The following is a 17,357-nucleotide window of genomic DNA, read 5'->3' as shown; positions in this document are numbered from 1 at the left end:
TCCCATCTCTCTCTCTTTCAATACTGTCCAACAAACTTTACAATAACTCTCATTGCTCTCTTCCTTGACAATATCCCATCTCTCTCTCTTTCTCTCTCTCTCTCTCTTTTCTCTCCTTCATTTAGGTATCTTTACGTTCTCTTTCTTCTAACATCTTCACTTTCTACCATATTCTCTCCCTCCTTATCTCCCTCTCATTCAGTAAGTCCCTTTTCACCTCATTTTATAAATTTAATCTCTTTTCTAAAGTTCTCTTCTTTCATCTTCATCCTCTCCCTTTTCTCCTACATCCTCTTCCTCTCTCTCTCTGTCTCTCTCGGGAGCAGAGAGGGGAACAAAAGCAAAACAAGAGCTGTATTAAACAACAACAAAAGAAATAAAGGACGCTAGGTGGAGGAGAAAAAAAGAAGAGAGGAGAAGGAGGAGGAGAAGAAGAAGAAGGAGAAGAAGAAGGAGAAGAAGAAGACAAGGAAAAAGAAGCAGAAGGAAGAGGAGGAGGAGGAAGAGGAGGAGGAGTAGGAGAAGGAGTGGAAGAAGAAGAAGAAGAAGACAAGGAAAAGAAGCAGAAGGAAGAGGAGAAGGAGGAGGAAGAGGAAGAGGAGGAGTAGGAGGAGGAGGAGGGAGGAGGAAAAGGAGGAGGAGGAGTGGAAGAAGAAAAAGAAGACAAGGAAAAGAAGCAGAAGGAGGAGGAGGAGGAGAAGTTAGAAAGTTGATGGCTGCTCTTGAAACTTAATCAAAGTTGTATTTTCTCTCTCCCTCCCCTCCTGTCCCTCTGTCCCCTCATCTCTCTCTCTCTCCTCCTCTCCTCTCTCTTGTACGAAAATAATGAAGATGTATGAAGAAAACAAGTGCTCGGTGCGTGAAGATGGAGTGATCTTTTCTTATATACTTCCTCCTCCCCCTCCTCCTTCTTTTTTTTCTTCTCCTTCCCCTCCACCTCCTCCCTCTTATTATTCTCTCCTTTTACCGCACCTTTCCCCGATTTTATTTGGGGTGGGTGTTACCCCCCTTTTATCCTACCCCACCATACCCTCCTATCCAACGCCTCCTCCCTTCTACACCCCTTCTCTCTCAAGTCTTCCTCATCCTTACCTGATGGTATCCTATGTTCTTGTGATGTTTTCTGAAATCTGAAACAAATGTGGACCTCTTAATGTTCCCTAATTGTGAAGAGAGAATGGAGAGATCCTCTTTTCCAACTTCCCCCTACAATTCGTAAATCTTTAATCCGACTTGTGGTCTGTTTGTCCCTACATCACCTATTCCTCGGCAGAGTGGGCTCTTTGTGTCTTCCTCCCTAAGAGAGATATAAATTCAGAGGACCAAAACTGCTGTTTTCTTGAAAGTAACTTTACAGCACTATTTCCAAGTCAGAGGAGATACGTAGGTGCTTAGGTATTTCTTCAGTAATTTTACGAAGTGCGAACTTTTTTTTTATGGAACGCGAGCCTAGTGGTCCGTTCCGTGTTTTATGAAAAGTTTATGCAATTTGAAAATGCTCCACTTGTAGCAGACCTCTTCGGATAAAGGTTCGTTTACATCGTCTCTTCTTTGCCATCCTTTAATCCAATCAATAGTCCCATATTGGTTTCTATTCATTATATAGGAGACACTAGTGACGTGTTGATGAGATACAATGGGGAATACAGAGGTGTTCATTATTCATAGTGGTACCCCATCAATTAATACAAGTATTCTTGAGAGTTCATTGCGACTACCGAGGTGACCGTCACAACGGATTAGTTCACCAACCCAGATGAGATTCGGGTCCATATATTCCATGAAGTGGAGATTACGCATGAGCAAAGACCAAATGGATACCTACATCCCTAGCAATATCGATGATTGGATAATTATTGGTCTGCCTCGGATTCAAGGAACATTACGAGAGCGAAGATCTAATAATTGAACTCTAAGCATATCGAGGACTGAAATATACATAGGATTCCAACAACCTAAATCAGGGGATGTAACCGAATTATAGAATTCTTCCACTCTAATTGGTGGCACCCTTACACTTACTTACATCCATGGCCACGCATACCCTAGTAGGTATTTGGCCTCGCCAACTTTTTTCCTCCATAGAGCCCGGTTGAAAGAGTCCTCGGTTGTGAGATTGAGGATGGTCATGTCCTTTCTGACTTGGTCCTTCCATCTGGCACCCTAGGTATATATAATAATTATTTTTTTCTCACTGTGTCGATTCCAATTTCCAATAGATTCTAATCCGTAAGTTCCAATAGATTCTTCTCCTTGACATCCTGCTCCAGGCTGCAATGTCCACATACGTCATCAATACCAACGTCGCGTCAGGGATAAATTCCAAGTCTCTCAAATGGGAAAAAACGAGAAAAAATCTCTGCAAAGAAACCTGCTGCAGCATTTTTTCTTCCTTTTCGTGAACAGTTCGCATACTTGGCTTACTGCCAAATATTTTTCACTACAGCAATGTTTTTTCAGAGTGTATTTTTTACTTTTTTAACTCGTAAATCTTTGGTCACCAATTTTCAATTTTGGCGGAGGGGGAGGAAGGAGCTTTGGATTGTTATTGCACTCATTAGGTATAGGCCATTTGTTTTTCAATGCATTGCATTGCTGCTTTACTGTCTCTTTCCACTAGATTGGGCATTCTCAGACGCCGCGTGCCGATTTGAAATTTAAAACACTGTATTGTCCCCTGTCCTTTTAAAAGAACAACTGAAATACTCGTAGCTTGTAGTTTCAATGTTTCCTCTTCTCAAATTTTGTATTATACCCATGTGTCCACTGTATTTTACTATTTAAAAAGGACGTCCGTTCAAGACGTCCTGTCAAGACAGGACGAAAAATTAATGTTTTTTTATGCCATCCCGATTTTTTGTTTGTTGAATCAAAGTCATTACAAAGCCTTATTGGTACAGTCCTTGTAACGGTACAAAGCCTTATGAAAGGTTTGGTAATAACTGTGCAGCCACAGTCAACCACGAGTACTATGACCCATAGACTCTGAGAGAACTAAAATGAAACCCATACACACCCTATTTGTTATTCAATTATTTTGCATCATGCTGAAGGAATTTCAAATGCTGGCAATGGAAAATGAAAAGAACAAGCGGGGGAGGGATATTGAATATCAGAATTCTTAATAGAAGACAGTTAAGCACATACTTTGGAAGTCTGGAATCTAAATTCAACTCTCATCTTGAAAACAAATTCACAAATTGTGTCATTTTTCCCTCCTTGCATAAAAAAACTTCTTTTGGCACATCCTTTGAAGATATTAACTTTATTATCTAAGGAAAATTTAAAATAATGATAATTCTCATAATTATTAATTCAATTTTCCCCCCTTCTTTCTTTCCTTCACGTATAACGTATTATTTAGTTGTGATGTGTAATTGATATTTCTTTCCTTCACGTAAAAGATATTATTTAGTTGTGATGTGCAAGTGATATTTAATATGTATCTGTGCCTCAAAAATGAAGTGTTAAAGCTAGGGGCACCTCTCATTGCATTGGACAATTTTTCAATTCCAAAAGTAGTAATAAACTAAAACTGGCGTGCTCAGGCCACTACTTGGCCTGGCGCACTGCCGTGCGCCTAGGTTTATTGTTCTAGATTGGAGCATACTTAGGTTGACCATACGTCCCGCTTTCGGCGTCCAAAAAGGACTGCGTCCCGCTTTGGGCCAAAAAATTATGGTCACCCTAAGCATACCTCCGTATAAGCCACTCTTTGAAATCCAGGATAAGGGCCTGGTTAAATCACATAACTGAGGAGGGAAAAATTAACTCAATCAGAGGTTAGGCCCCTCTTGCATGAAATGCTTCAAGTGGTATACCGAATACACTTAGGTAGCAAAGTGAAAATATGTTGAGAACTAATTGGAACAGGAAACAAGAGATAGGTAGGTAATAAATGTAATAATAGTAATACCTAATGATGAGAAGGTGAGAGTAGAGAAGAAAGACATGGGTGTTGATGAAGATATGATAGAGAGAAGAGAAGTAACAGGGAAAGAAGAAGAAGAAGAAGGAGAAGAAGAACAAGAACAAGAACAACAACAACAACAACAACAACAACAACAACAACAACACCAACAACAACAACAACAACAACAAGAAATTTGGAAAAAGAGGAATAGAAATTAAAATAAATTGAAAAGGGAGGACATGAAGAGAACGGAGAGACGCAGAAGAAGAAAAGGAAGAGATAGAGCCTGAAAGAAGAGTAGGACAAAGAAAAGAAAGAAGAAATAAGAAGAAGATAGCTGGAGGTATAGACGGAGAAAGTGATGAGAGGGAGAAAGACAGAAAATGTGAAGGGAGGTGTGGATAGGAGTAAGAGAGAGAGAAAGAAGAGAGAAAGAGAGATGAAGGAAGTATTGGATTACACAATCGCTTCAACAGACAAAACCCTGGGGAGATAGATAAAGATAGAAAATAGAACAATGATAATATAGGACAAAAGTTCCATCCCGCGCTGGATCCCGCGGGATTGGCCAAATCCCGCGCGGGATCCCGCGGGATTGGAAACGTGCGGGATTTGCGACCCCTAGTACTCAGGCACTTTTACAATGAAAATCAGGGTCGATTTTGCTGATTAACCAAAGGTGGAACGGTCGCTAACCATCAAGCTTTCCAGCATGTTGTTGGAAATGTTAGATCTGTTCTACCTTGATCAACTGAAAAAAGGAATCTACTAGAGAAAGGAAACATTGGTCGAACTTTAAAAGTTTTTAAAGGACTGAGCACTGAGGAAACCTAAAAAATTGAAAGTTTGAACTTGCTGGGATTGAACGAATCATCAATTGAACTATAAATAATAAGTGCACACGGGAGGAGGACCTAAAAAGAAAGAAAAATGCTAAAAATAAAGTAAGTACCTACAATAAATAGAAAGTAAAAAAAGAGGGAACGGGGGAAAAAAGTTCCATTATAACATTATGCCCGCAGAAAAATCCCACGGGCGGGAATCGAACCCGCGGCCTAGCGCTTACAAGGCAGACGCACTACCAACTAAGCTAACTAGGCTGGCTTAATTTGTGTTTGTTGTGATGAAAGCGGAGAAAAATATTCGATAGACATGGAAGTTTTGTATTCTTGCGTTTGTAAAGAGCCCACTTTGTAGTCGATTTGTAGATTGTTTGAACAGAGAGGTAAATTTCACTGTTACAATGTACATAAAAAGTAGGTATATAACTATGTAGATTTATGTTCTCTTGTTTTCCTAAGCCAGCCTAGTTAGCTTGGTTGGTAACGCGTCTGCCCTGTAAGCGCTAGGTCACAGGTACAACTCCCGACCGTGGGGGATTTTATCCTGAACGGATAAGGTTTGCTCTCGGGACTGCTGGCTTTTTCCTATCCTGTCTTCCTTCAGAGCCTACACAATATGAAACGTTATACTGGTGATTTCCATCAGGCACCTTGCGCTCTAGACAGTTTCCATAATGTGAGTTCAAAAAGAAGAGGTTCCATAGAAAAACACATTTTCACTTTTGTGAGTCGTTTTCATTGTTTGTGAGTTAGACTGTTTTGTATGTGGCCTATCAAATTCATCTAAATTTGTACCAACGAAGTGTATTGTCCCTTGAGAAAGGTATGACGTGTCTGTGTCCAATTTTAGCTTGAAAATTAGACAAACGAATTGCGATAGAGTGGAAAATAATCATGGAGTGTTACATTACTCTGTCAATGGTGTTTAAAAGAACTCACAATGGTCGAAAATTTAAATAGATTAATTCAGTTAGTTTATTAGATACCTAGCTATTCTCTTCCATATTTGCAGGGGATTTCTTTCCCCACTGGATTTCTTTTGGCAAGGTTCTTCTGAAGGAGACATTTCTTTTACTGTTTCTTCTTCATCTGGTATTTGGTATCTGGTTTTTCTTTCAGATTCTGTAACAGTGGACCTACGTGTCGTATTTGTCCTAACCTCTCTTCTGCCTTCATCTCTTCTGCATGTGGTTTGTTTACAGGTATTTGGTATCTGGTTTTTCTTTCAGATTCTGTAACAGTGGACCTACGTGTCGTATTTGTCCTAACCTCTCTTCTGCCTTCATCTCCTCAGCACTGATGAAAGAAATAACGAAAGTTCGCATATAAATTGAAAAATAACTTTTACAACTTCAGAGTGTGAAGTTCTAGGTAAAAGTTATTCAAAGTGCGAAAAAGTTATTTTTCAATTGTGTGAAGTTGTGAAAGTTATTTTTCAATATATATGTCAATAATTATGGACTTTTACAAAGTTACAGGCATCCTTTCCGTTGATAAAACAAGTTATCTATTGGCAGATGCCATTTTGAAGAAAAATGGCTTAGCAACAAAAATTGGTGAGTTTATTTTTTATTCTTTGGGTGTGGGTGAGGGGGGGGGGAACCTCGAACACTTTTGAAAGTTAAGAAGGGAACCGCAACGAAAAAAGTCTGGCCACCCCTGCGTATATCTGAAGTGTCAGACAGATAATATGTGCGAGTATAGGAATAATTAGATATTCTGAAACAAGTCACTACAAATGTCGCAATGTGCTAGGATGAGGCGTTACAGCTCTACAATTTGGGAAAATTCGGTCGAATTTATCAATTTGATTTGACATTCAGTTGTAACACAAAAAAGTATCTAGGATACATAAATATATGTACGACTATTTGAGGAAACCACAAAGAAATATTGAGTGACTTTGTGAAGATTCATCTTGAAAAGAAGAACACAAATAGCTTTTACTCTTCACAGTTCAACTGTGAACACAAATAGCTTTTACTGTGAACACAAAGAAATGGCAGAATTTTGAATAGATTGTTTGAACTTTGTTTCCATATGCGTCTTTCCAGAGGATGGCCGCAAGATAAAAGGTAACATCAACTTGAACAACTTCCCCACAGTCTGAAAGAAAAAGCAAAAAGCAGAACTGGGGAAAAAATTTACCAAACCTTGAATGTTCAAGTGCACCCAAACCAAACGATTTTTTCTTGCAGATGACACCCGAGCCCAGAAGGACATTGTACTCGACATTTCCAAAAACAAAAACGAAAACGCGGAAATCATTCTGAAGAAATACGAAGAGAAAATCCCCGACAGTGAAATCATAGAAGAAGCCAATGTTGTGGGTACCAGCGGAGACGAAACGAAACAGTGCAACTGTTTCCACGGCAAGAAGACCGATATGCTGGAAACACAAGTGAAACAGCTAAGGAATCAGGTCGAGCAGGATAGCAATACCTCCAAGTACATTATTGGCATGTCTTTGCTGTTCTATTTCTGTATCTGTGTGTACTATTGGTTCCACAGCTACTTCTAACTTCTTGTCACCTATCTGATGAGGCAGAGGAACGTATACATCTAATACCTACCGGATCAATATGTTCCTAGAACAACCACAAGTCTAATGTAGTTGTTTTATCGCTATGAAATGAAGCACCTCCGAGTATACATGTATAAAATGAAAATAAAAAGTAGATACATAATATGAGGGAATGAACTGAAAGACACATGGAGAAGGTGTAAGGTTTCTTTCTTTCTTCTCCTTCTTTTTTAACGAGTGGTTCAGTAATCGGTAGAGGAGCCTTCAAAATCGTCCGCGAACCCCATGGTAATGTAAACCCCCTGACTTAGCGTCTATGAACAGTCTCAACATACATAGTTACATACCTAGTTACGTTTCCCATATGCGTCTTTCCAGAGGATGGCCGCAAGATAAAAGGTAACATCAACTTGAACAACTTCCCCACAGTCTGAAAGAAAAAGCAAAAGCAGAACTGGGGAAAAAATTTACCAAACCTTGAAGTTAACCCACAGAGACCAAAGTTTTAAAAATAGTTTTAAGAAAGGAATATGTCGAGCCCCATTCATAAAGGCAATTAGAAAAAGGACGAAATTAGACAAAGGGTTGATGATGCGGCAGTTTAGTATTGCAGAGGCTCTTCACGTCTTCAGTTCTCTCGTGGTAAATGGAGGCAGTGGGGATCTGAAGGTTAGTAGTTCGAGTCCAAGTCAAGACATAAAATTGAATCAGGTGTATAAATGAACTAGGGAAACAACTTATTCTTAACGCAGAGATAGCTTGACGAATATCGGCACATAGACAATAATAGAGTAACCAAAGGTAGGCAAATTTCCGGCTAAAAACACACATAAGCTACAAGAAACTAAGGAATACATAAAAACCAAAGGAAAGATAGTTATATCCAAAAACAACTGACGTATAAACCTAATCATAATGAATAGGGACATAGAAAAGTATCAAAAAACCTTGTGAACATAATGCTGAACACCATTATGAGGAAATGAAGATCGACACAAAGAAACATAGATCAAGAATGAAGATAGAAATATAAACATAGGCAAATAGAGAGAGAGAGAGGGAGGGGGAGAGATAGAGAGAGGGAGAGAGAGAAAGAGAGAGGGGAAGGAGGGAGGGACAGAGAGAGAGAGAGAGAGAGAGGAAGGGAGAGAGAAAGGGAGGGAGAGAGAGAGGCAGAGATAGAGAAGGAGAGAGTGATGACTTCATTCTGTGGGTGTGAAGAGGTTATCTCATGCAATGAAAATCACATGACATTTGCCTTTCCGACTTTGTCCCTCCTCATCCTTTTTCTCCTCCTCTTTCTCTTCTTTCTCCTTCTCTTTCTTATTCTTTCTCATCCTCGTCCTTCTCCACTTTCTCCCAAGTTTCTTCTTAATGGATTAACGTGTAGGAAATTAGCATGTGCCTTTTGCCGTTGTTTCAGTATATTTGGAGTTGGTATAGAACTGTGTAGATTTGTTTATTGTTTAAAAGCACTCGAAGCATTCCCCCAACACAACGGCAAAAGGCTTAACCCACATCTTTTGGGGCTCTTTGGTCCTTACACCTAAGGCTCAGAGTGAGCTTTTTGTGTACCATTGTTTGGAAGGTACATAATCATAATACATATACAACTATGCATACATAATAATATATCCAGGACATTTCAAGTTCCGCCATGAGCCTTTACAACTTTACATAGTTTGAATTTTCAAAGGTCCACCTCATTGGCACAAATTTTCTCGTATGCGTGAAAGTTGTGTGTCAAATTTTTATTCAAATTGAACATAGTTAGGTACCTCCCTATCGCAAAATAGACAGACAAGACAAGCTGAAAAAAAAATCTCTAAAGGATATTTAGGTAGCTAAAAACGCCTTAGAGTTAATCTCATTCCGTTGAATAAGTTTCCCAACGTACTTGACCTGTCGGCTGCCGGACCCTGAATATTTTAAGAATCCTTAGCAATGAGAACTTCCCGATTTTGAAAATTTGGACCGATTGCAATACTTTCATTACTAGTATAGCTCCGCTATACTGTAGTAATAGAAAGTAAAAAATCTCTAAAGGATATTTAGGTAGCTAAAAACGCCTTAAGTTAATCTCATTCCATTGAATAATTTTCCCAACGTACTCGACCTGTCGGCTGCTGGACCCTGAATATTTTAAGAATCCTTAGCAATGAGAATAGAGCACACTAGAAAACTGCAAATTTCTATACACACTTATGTGCAATTTCCATAGAGTATTTTAATACTAGCCCTTTCACTCTCTTCTTCTCTCTCACTCTTTCATCATCACTTCATATCTCTCTCTCTCTTTCATCATCACTCCATATCTTTCTCTCTCACTCTTTCATCATCACTCCATATCTTTCTCTTTCTCTCACTCTCTCATCATCACTCCATATCTTTCTCTCTCACTCTCTCATCATCACTCCATATCTTTCTCTCTCACTCTTTCATCATCACTCCATATCTTTCTCTCTCACTCTCTCATCATCACTCCATATCTTTCTCTCTCACTCTTTCATCATCACTCCATATCTTTCTCTCTCTCTCACTCTCTCATCATCACTCCATATCTTTCTCTCTCACTCTTTCATCATCACTCCATATCTTTCTCTCTCACTCTTTCATCATCACTCCATATCTTTCACTCAGTATAGTTTCTTTGGGTTCTTTTAGTTTGGAGTTCACATGGACGCAAACTCCTGGCTTGACCATAGGATAAATAAAGTGTGTTAGTCAATACAAGATGCCACAATGAGAAGCTTTTTGTGCTAGTATTAGACTAGTCAATGAAATTACATGGTACAAGGCTAACAAGAGATATTGTGGTGGCCACAATGAAGTGTATAGATAGTCAATAGTATTGGTATAACATGTTTCAGTGGCATTACATGGTACAATTGTTGAGAGGGATGAAGTGCAAGATTTTGTGTGCCAATGTGGATACTTATTAAGATGAACTGAACATTGTCATTCTGAAATTATATCCTGACTGGCTTATCGACTCTAATTCGTTTCACATTGAAGGTAAACATAATTATCTCCTCGGGGTATAGTCTAAACCTATTCGTATTGATAGATTCAATAGCCCCCCTCCCCCTTCCTGTGCTGTAAAGCTCTGTCCATACATAGTCGACCGGTCGTCTATCGATTTCGACTGAACCTTCCACTCTGCCTCGTGAACATAGATTCACCTCGTGGATCGACATCGATCCGTCGATCAACGGCTGGTCGACCATGACTGTGTGGACACACCTTGAAAGTTCTTCTTCGCCCGACCTCAGAGCTCTGAACAAAGTACAAAGTCTTATCATCCGGAATCTACATGAAGTCTGTGCAGAAACTCTCCAAGTTTTTCAAAGAACTGCGACAGAATCGTCAGAAGTAACAAAGACAACGGCAGAACACAAAATGCAAACAAAACAACCCCAGACTTCTCTCTATTCTTTATCAGCGAGAGAATCAGAAACACAAAACACCACACTCACACCTAGAGACACTCATCACCTCATCAGATAAGAGAATTGGCAAACAAAACAACCAGACTTCTCTCTATTCTTTATCAGCAAGAGAATCAGAAACACAAAACACCACACTCACACCTAGAGACACTCATCACCTCATCAGATAAGAAGCAAACAAAACAACCAGACTTCTCTCTATTCTTTATCAGCAAGAGAATCAGAAACACAAAACACCACACTCACACCTAGAGACACTCAGCTCATCAGATAAGAGAATTGAAAAAAACCAGGTTGAAAAACACATGGGAGAAAGTCAGAAGTGAAATTCAAGTCTTAGTGAAAACATTGTAACATGATGAAGAATTGCGTGAGCGTGGTGACTTTGGTGATCCTGTCGGTGATAGTCGCAACCCAGGCGAAACCTTTGGATGCTCATGATGCGGATATTGACATTGGTAAATGCTCTTTCCTTGTGTTTGTATCATGGCAAAAACGAAACCCCAGTAGGCAGTAGGTCATGTTTTGTTGTTTAGGAGGTTTCTTTCTTTTCCGATTGTTTGTGTAAAAGTGACATTGGTTTGTTGTCTATTTCAAATGATTCTCACTCTACATGCTCAGGGATTGGATTTGTTTATGTCTTTGTATCGTCTACATCTACAATAACCTACGAACTCTTCTGATTGACATACCTTTCGCCTACGCTCGTATACTTTTCTCAAACCTACATATATACTGTGATTAGGACTTGCCAAATCCTTCAATACTAAAACTTGGTTTTCTTTTTATCATTGAAGTGAATAAAAATTATATACTCAAGAAAAGTGTATTTAGTAGATCCGAGTTGAACGGAAAGAAAATTGATTTCGCATGCCTGTCTCAAAACCAATTAGGTAGAACAATGAGGAGGGGGATTTCCATGCTCAGGGATTGGATTTGTTTATGTCTTTGTATCGTCTACATCTACAATAACCTACGAACTCTTCTGATTGACATACCTTTCGCCTACACTCGTACTTTTCTCAAACCTATATGCTGTGATTAGGACTTGCCAAATCCTTCAATACTAAAACTTGGTTTTCTTTTTATCATTGAAGTGAATAAAAATCATATACTCAAAAAAAGTGTATTTAGCTCTTCGCTTTCGAGACGATAACACCTTGGCAGTAACAGTTCCCTCTAAAAAAAAAAAAAAAATATCAGCCGGTTGATAAAGTGTCAACGTGTCACACAAAATGCCACTATGCAGTATACCCGCCTGTACATGACAAACCTGATGAATATCTACCCCATACTACTACATGAAACCTAATACTATATCTGAAATGTCAGACAGATAATATGTGCGAGTATAGGAATAATTAGATATTCTGAAACAAGTCACTACAAATGTCGCAATGTGCTAGAATGAGGCGTTACAACTCTACAATTTGGGAAAATTCAGTCGAATTTGTCAATTTGATATTCAGTTGTAAGTTGTAACACAAAAAAGTATCTAGGATAGGTACATAAATATGTACGACTATTTGAGGAAACCACAAAGAAACCAAAGGTGGAACGGTCGCTAACCATCAAGCTTTCCAGCATGTTGTTGGAAATGTTAGATTTGTTCTACCTTGATCAACTAAAAAAAAGGCCTCCACTAGAGAAAGGAAACATTGGTCGAACTTTAAAAGTTTTTAAAGGACTGAGCACTGAGGAAACCTAAAAAATTGAAAGTTTGAACTTGCTGGAATTGAACGGATTATCAATTGAACTATAAATAATAAGTGCACACGGGAGGAGGACCTAAAAAGAAAGAAAAATGCTAAAAATGGAGAAAGGAAACATTGGTCGAACTTTAAAAGTTTTTAAAGGACTGAGCACTGAGGAAACCTAAAAAATTGAAAGTTTGAACTTGCTGGGATTGAACGAATCATCAATTGAACTATAAATAATAAGTGCACACGGGAGGAGGACCTAAAAAGAAAGAAAAATGCTAAAAATAAAGTAAGTACCTACAATAAATAGAAAGTAAAAAAAGAGGGAACGGGGGAAAAAAGTTCCATTATAACATTATGCCCGCAGAAAAATCCCACAAAACAAATACAAAAAATGAAAATGTGTAATAAAATTTTAATAATATGGTGATTTTTTCCGTTTTCCCTCCCTGTTTTAAAATAATATGTTGAAAAGGTCGGCCAAGGAAAAAAAAAAAAAAAAAAAAAAAAAAAAAAAAAACTGGGAAAAATGAAAAACAGGGAAACGACTCCGAGACCTATTTTATCTCGATTTGTTTTGGCAAGAGGAGAGTACACCGCATTGCAGGCACAAGAGGAGAGGGGAGGGAGGGAGGGAGGGGAAGAGAAATACAAAGTACCTACAATCAATACCCCTCCCTCTCAGTCCAAGTTAGTGGTTGTACGAATGCCTCCACTATAAACCTCCAGAAGTTAAACGTCTTCCGGTGTTTTCCGTCGTAGAATGGTGTATTATTAATGGGCGTAATAGACAAGAGATGAACAGGAGGGGAGAGGAGAGACGGAGGAAGAGAGAGGAGAGGGGATACGAAGGAGGAGAGAGGGGAGGGAAGTACAGAGAGGAAAGGGTTTCTATATTGAACACAGGAACTGGACACCGGAAACCCTAACTATCATCAGCAGGGTCAAGGGGTAATGGTTCAAGGTCAAAGGACTTTTTATTAGGGCTGATGATACTCGGGTGATTTTTAAACTATACCTACAGAGATTTTATTAGCCTCACTTTTCATCAGCAGTACTGCAGTAGTACTGGGTATTTTTCTTGGAGGGGAGACTAAAAGAAGGAAATGCCGACCCCAAATGAAATTGGGAAAGTGGCAAAGTGAAAGAAGAACCTCCAGAAATTAAACGGCTTCCGGTGTTTTCCGTCGTAGAAGGGGGGGGGGGGTGTATTATTAATGGGCGTAATAGACAAGAGATGAACAGGAGGGGAGAGACGGAGGAAGAGAGAGGAGAGGGGATACGAAGGAGGAGAGAGGAGAGGGGAAGTACAGAGAGGAAAGGGTTTCTATATTGAACCCAGGAACTGGACACCGGAAACCCTGACTATCATCAGTGGGGTCAAGGGGTAATGGTTCAAGGTCAAAGGACTTTTTATTAAGGGCTGATGATACTCGGGTGATTTTTAAACTATACCTACTGAGATTGTATTAGCCTCACTTTTCATCAGCAGTACTGCAGTAGTAGTACTGGGTATTTTTCTTGGAGGGGGGACTAAAAGAAGGAAATGCCGACCCCAAATGAAATTGGGAAAGTGGCAAAGTGAAAGAAGAAGAAGAAGAAGAAAGAGGAAGAAGAAGAAGAAGAAGAAGAAAGAGGAAGTAAAAGAAGACCCTACTAGGTTTCCCGATTTCCCTTGAATTGTAAACATGATGGTATTGTAGTTGGAATAAATTATTGAAGCAGAATAAAGTCATTGACGTGGGTTTGAAACTCTATTTGAAACAAAAACAAACTATTCGCCTCCACACATTAATCTCAGCCAGCCTGAGTGAGGCCGAGAATAGCCAGATACTCGATGTTAAATAAAGCACAGGATAGAAATCTAATGAGAAACAAGACCATTTTCTGGCAGTGCAGCAGTGATCAGAAGATAACGGTAATGTTTCATTTCGCTTGAGTAACAATTTAGATAATTTATACGTGCCATCCCCCATAGTAATTACCCACCTCTTGCATTATCTAAACTCACGCATCAAAAATTCATAAAGATCATCTACCTTTCGTTTTCTCGTTCTTCCACCATCCAAAATGTATGTTCTTCGCGTTTGGCATGACGGAAAAAGTTGCACGTTTCAGGAAACGACTCCGAGACCTATTTTATCTCGATTTGTTTTGGCAAGAGGAGAGTACACCGCATTGCAGGCACAAGAGGAGAGGGGAGGGAGGGAGGGAGGGGAAGAGAAATACAAAGTACCTACAATCAATACCCCTCCCTCTCAGTCCAAGTTAGTGGTTGTACGAATGCCTCCACTATAAACCTCCAGAAGTTAAACGTCTTCCGGTGTTTTCCGTCGTAGAATGGTGTATTATTAATGGGCGTAATAGACAAGAGATGAACAGGAGGGGAGGGGAGAGACGGAGGAAGAGAGAGAGGAGAGGGGATACGAAGGAGGGGAGAGGAGGGAAGTACAGAGAGGAAAGGGTTTCTATATTGAACACAGGAACTGAACACCGGAAACCGTAACTATCATCAGCAGGGTCAAGGGGTAATGGTTCAAGGTCAAAGGACTTTTTATTAGGGCTGATGATACTCGGGTGATTTTTAAACTATACCTACCGAGATTTTATTAGCCTCACTTTTCATCAGCAGTACTGCAGTAGTACTGGGTATTTTTCTTGGAGGGTGATAAATTTTACGACTTGACTTGGACTCGAACTACTAACTTCCAGATCCGAAGTGCTCACCATTGAGGTTGGTGACTTTGAAACAAGGAACAAAAGAAAGGTAAAAGGGAAAACAAAAGGAAGAAAGTGGAGGAGAAAGAAGAGTGTACAGAAATGACTCACGAATGTGATGAGAGCTGGATAAATCCAAGATGGCGGTTGTCACCTAGGAAGTTATGTTAGAAGATGCAGATGATACTGGCTGCAGGAGGGTAAGTCAAAAACCAACGAATGTCAAACACCAACTAATAAACAAGCTCGGAAACAAAACTGATTCAAAATGGCAGACACCTCTTATTAACACATCGTACTAAAGACAGGGCTCCAGCCCTGTCTTTTGTACGAGCTAACAGCTAACTTGGGTCCCATCCATCAATCCAATATATTATTGGGTCCCATTATAAACATACCCTACATATAAACTTTGAAAACGGGATACCATGTCAAGTACTAATTAATACTAAAATAAGAAGAGAATAAGTCTTCACTTGACTAAATAAACGAATTTATTGATGGAAAATAGTCAACATGTTTCAACATCTCATGATGCCATCCTCAGGACTAAATTGAAAAATTGTAATGAACGGCGGGCCGACTGTCTGACAGACCTAAATTTGTCCAACCCAGGGCTGTCAGACCGCCAGTAGCATTACTAGGGGTTGCAATGCGGGATCCCGCAATCCCGCGGGATCCCGCACCTTTTTCCAATCTCGCAATCCCGCAGTTTTTAGCTGCTGGATTTGCTGGATTTGCGGGATTTGCGGGATTTTTCGGAATTAATGGGTCCATGAATACCACAAAGAAAAGGTTTAAAATAGGTCGAATAACCCTTTTTTTATGAACTCTACAGGCACCTTGATTTTTCTGTCTACAGGTAGTCTGGTTTCAAGTAGTGTTTCTTTTGTTCTCCTGATTTGAAAGGATGATATTGGTCTTGCAAACTTGCAAATCTTGTATTTCTATCCATTCCTCCTACATCCGTTGAAGCAGAAAGAGCTTTTTCAGCCGCTGGTTTAATACATATGTTCTCACTTGAAGACCAGACTGTCAGACCAAAGTTTGTCAAGTTTATGCTTTTTGAGATCTCACTTTCAGATGAACAAATGAAGACCATCAACTGACCATGGACCATGCCTACATATTGACTAAGATTTAATTCATTTGACAATTTTTACCTACTTTCAATTCTGTTCTGTTTGTTTAATTTTTTGTTTTGTTTTTATCCACAAGTTTCTATTTTCACGGTATAAACGCTGTAATTTTTATTCCTAATACCTACCGGATCAATATGTTACTAGAAGTCTAATGTAGTTGTTTTATCGCTATGAAATGAAGCACCTCCGAGTACATGTCTAAAATGAAAATAAAAAGTAGATACATATATGAGGGAATGAACTGAAAGACACAACATGGAGAAGTTGAAATCAACCAGAGTTTTAGTTTTCTGATTGAAACGCTGCTCTGTTTTAGTTAATTTGTCATAGGTTAACTTTACTGATAAATATTATAAACCTATTCGTATTGATAGATTCAATAGCCCCCCTCCCCCTTCCTGTGCTGTAAAGCTCTGTCCATACATAGTCGACCGGTCGTCTAGTTCGTTTCACATTGAAGGTAAACATAATTATCTCCTCGGGGTATAGTCAAAACCTATTCGTATTGATAAATTCAATAGCCCCCCTCCCCCTTCCTGTGCTGTAAAGCTCTGTCCATACATAGTCGACCGGTCGTCTATCGATTTCGACTGAACCTTCCACTCTGCCTCGTGAACATAGATTCACCTCGTGGATCGACATCGATCCGTCGATCAACGGCTGGTCGACCATGACTGTGTGGACACACCTTGAAAGTTCTTCTTCGCCCGACCTCAGAGCTCTGAACAAAGTACAAAGTCTTATCATCCGGAATCTACATGAAGTCTGTGCAGAAACTCTCCAAGTTTTTCAAAGAACTGCGACAGAATTGTCAGAAGTAACAAAGACAACGGCAGAACACAAAATGCAAACAAAACAACCAGACTTCTCTCTATTCTTTATCAGCAAGAGAATCAGAAACACGACTCTCCAAGTTTTTCAAAGAACTGCGACAGAATCGTCAAAAGTAACAAAGACAACGGCAGAACACAAAATGCAAACAAAACAACCAGACTTCTCTCTATTCTTTATCAGCAAGAGAATCAGAAACACGGAAGTAAAAGAAGACCCTACTAGGTTTCCCGATTTC

At 39.4% G+C, this 17,357-nt stretch overlaps 1 long non-coding RNA gene across 1 annotated transcript; it reads left to right on the top strand.

The window, feature by feature from the left end:
* The first annotated feature begins 5,353 nt into the window (after positions 1 to 5,353).
* Positions 5,354 to 16,635, top strand: LOC108253684. The gene is made up of 3 exons (XR_001809799.1): positions 5,354 to 5,431; positions 6,954 to 7,476; positions 16,553 to 16,635. It is a non-coding gene; the product is annotated as an uncharacterized LOC108253684 (long non-coding RNA).
* The last annotated feature ends 722 nt before the right edge of the window (positions 16,636 to 17,357 follow it).

This window comes from Diaphorina citri, unplaced genomic scaffold (genome assembly GCF_000475195.1).
Source record: "Diaphorina citri unplaced genomic scaffold, Diaci psyllid genome assembly version 1.1 scaffold2582, whole genome shotgun sequence".
Lineage (NCBI taxonomy): Eukaryota > Metazoa > Arthropoda > Insecta > Hemiptera > Psyllidae > Diaphorina > Diaphorina citri.
Note: the sequence above shows the minus strand (reverse complement) of the source record. Positions and strands in the feature narration are given on the sequence as shown.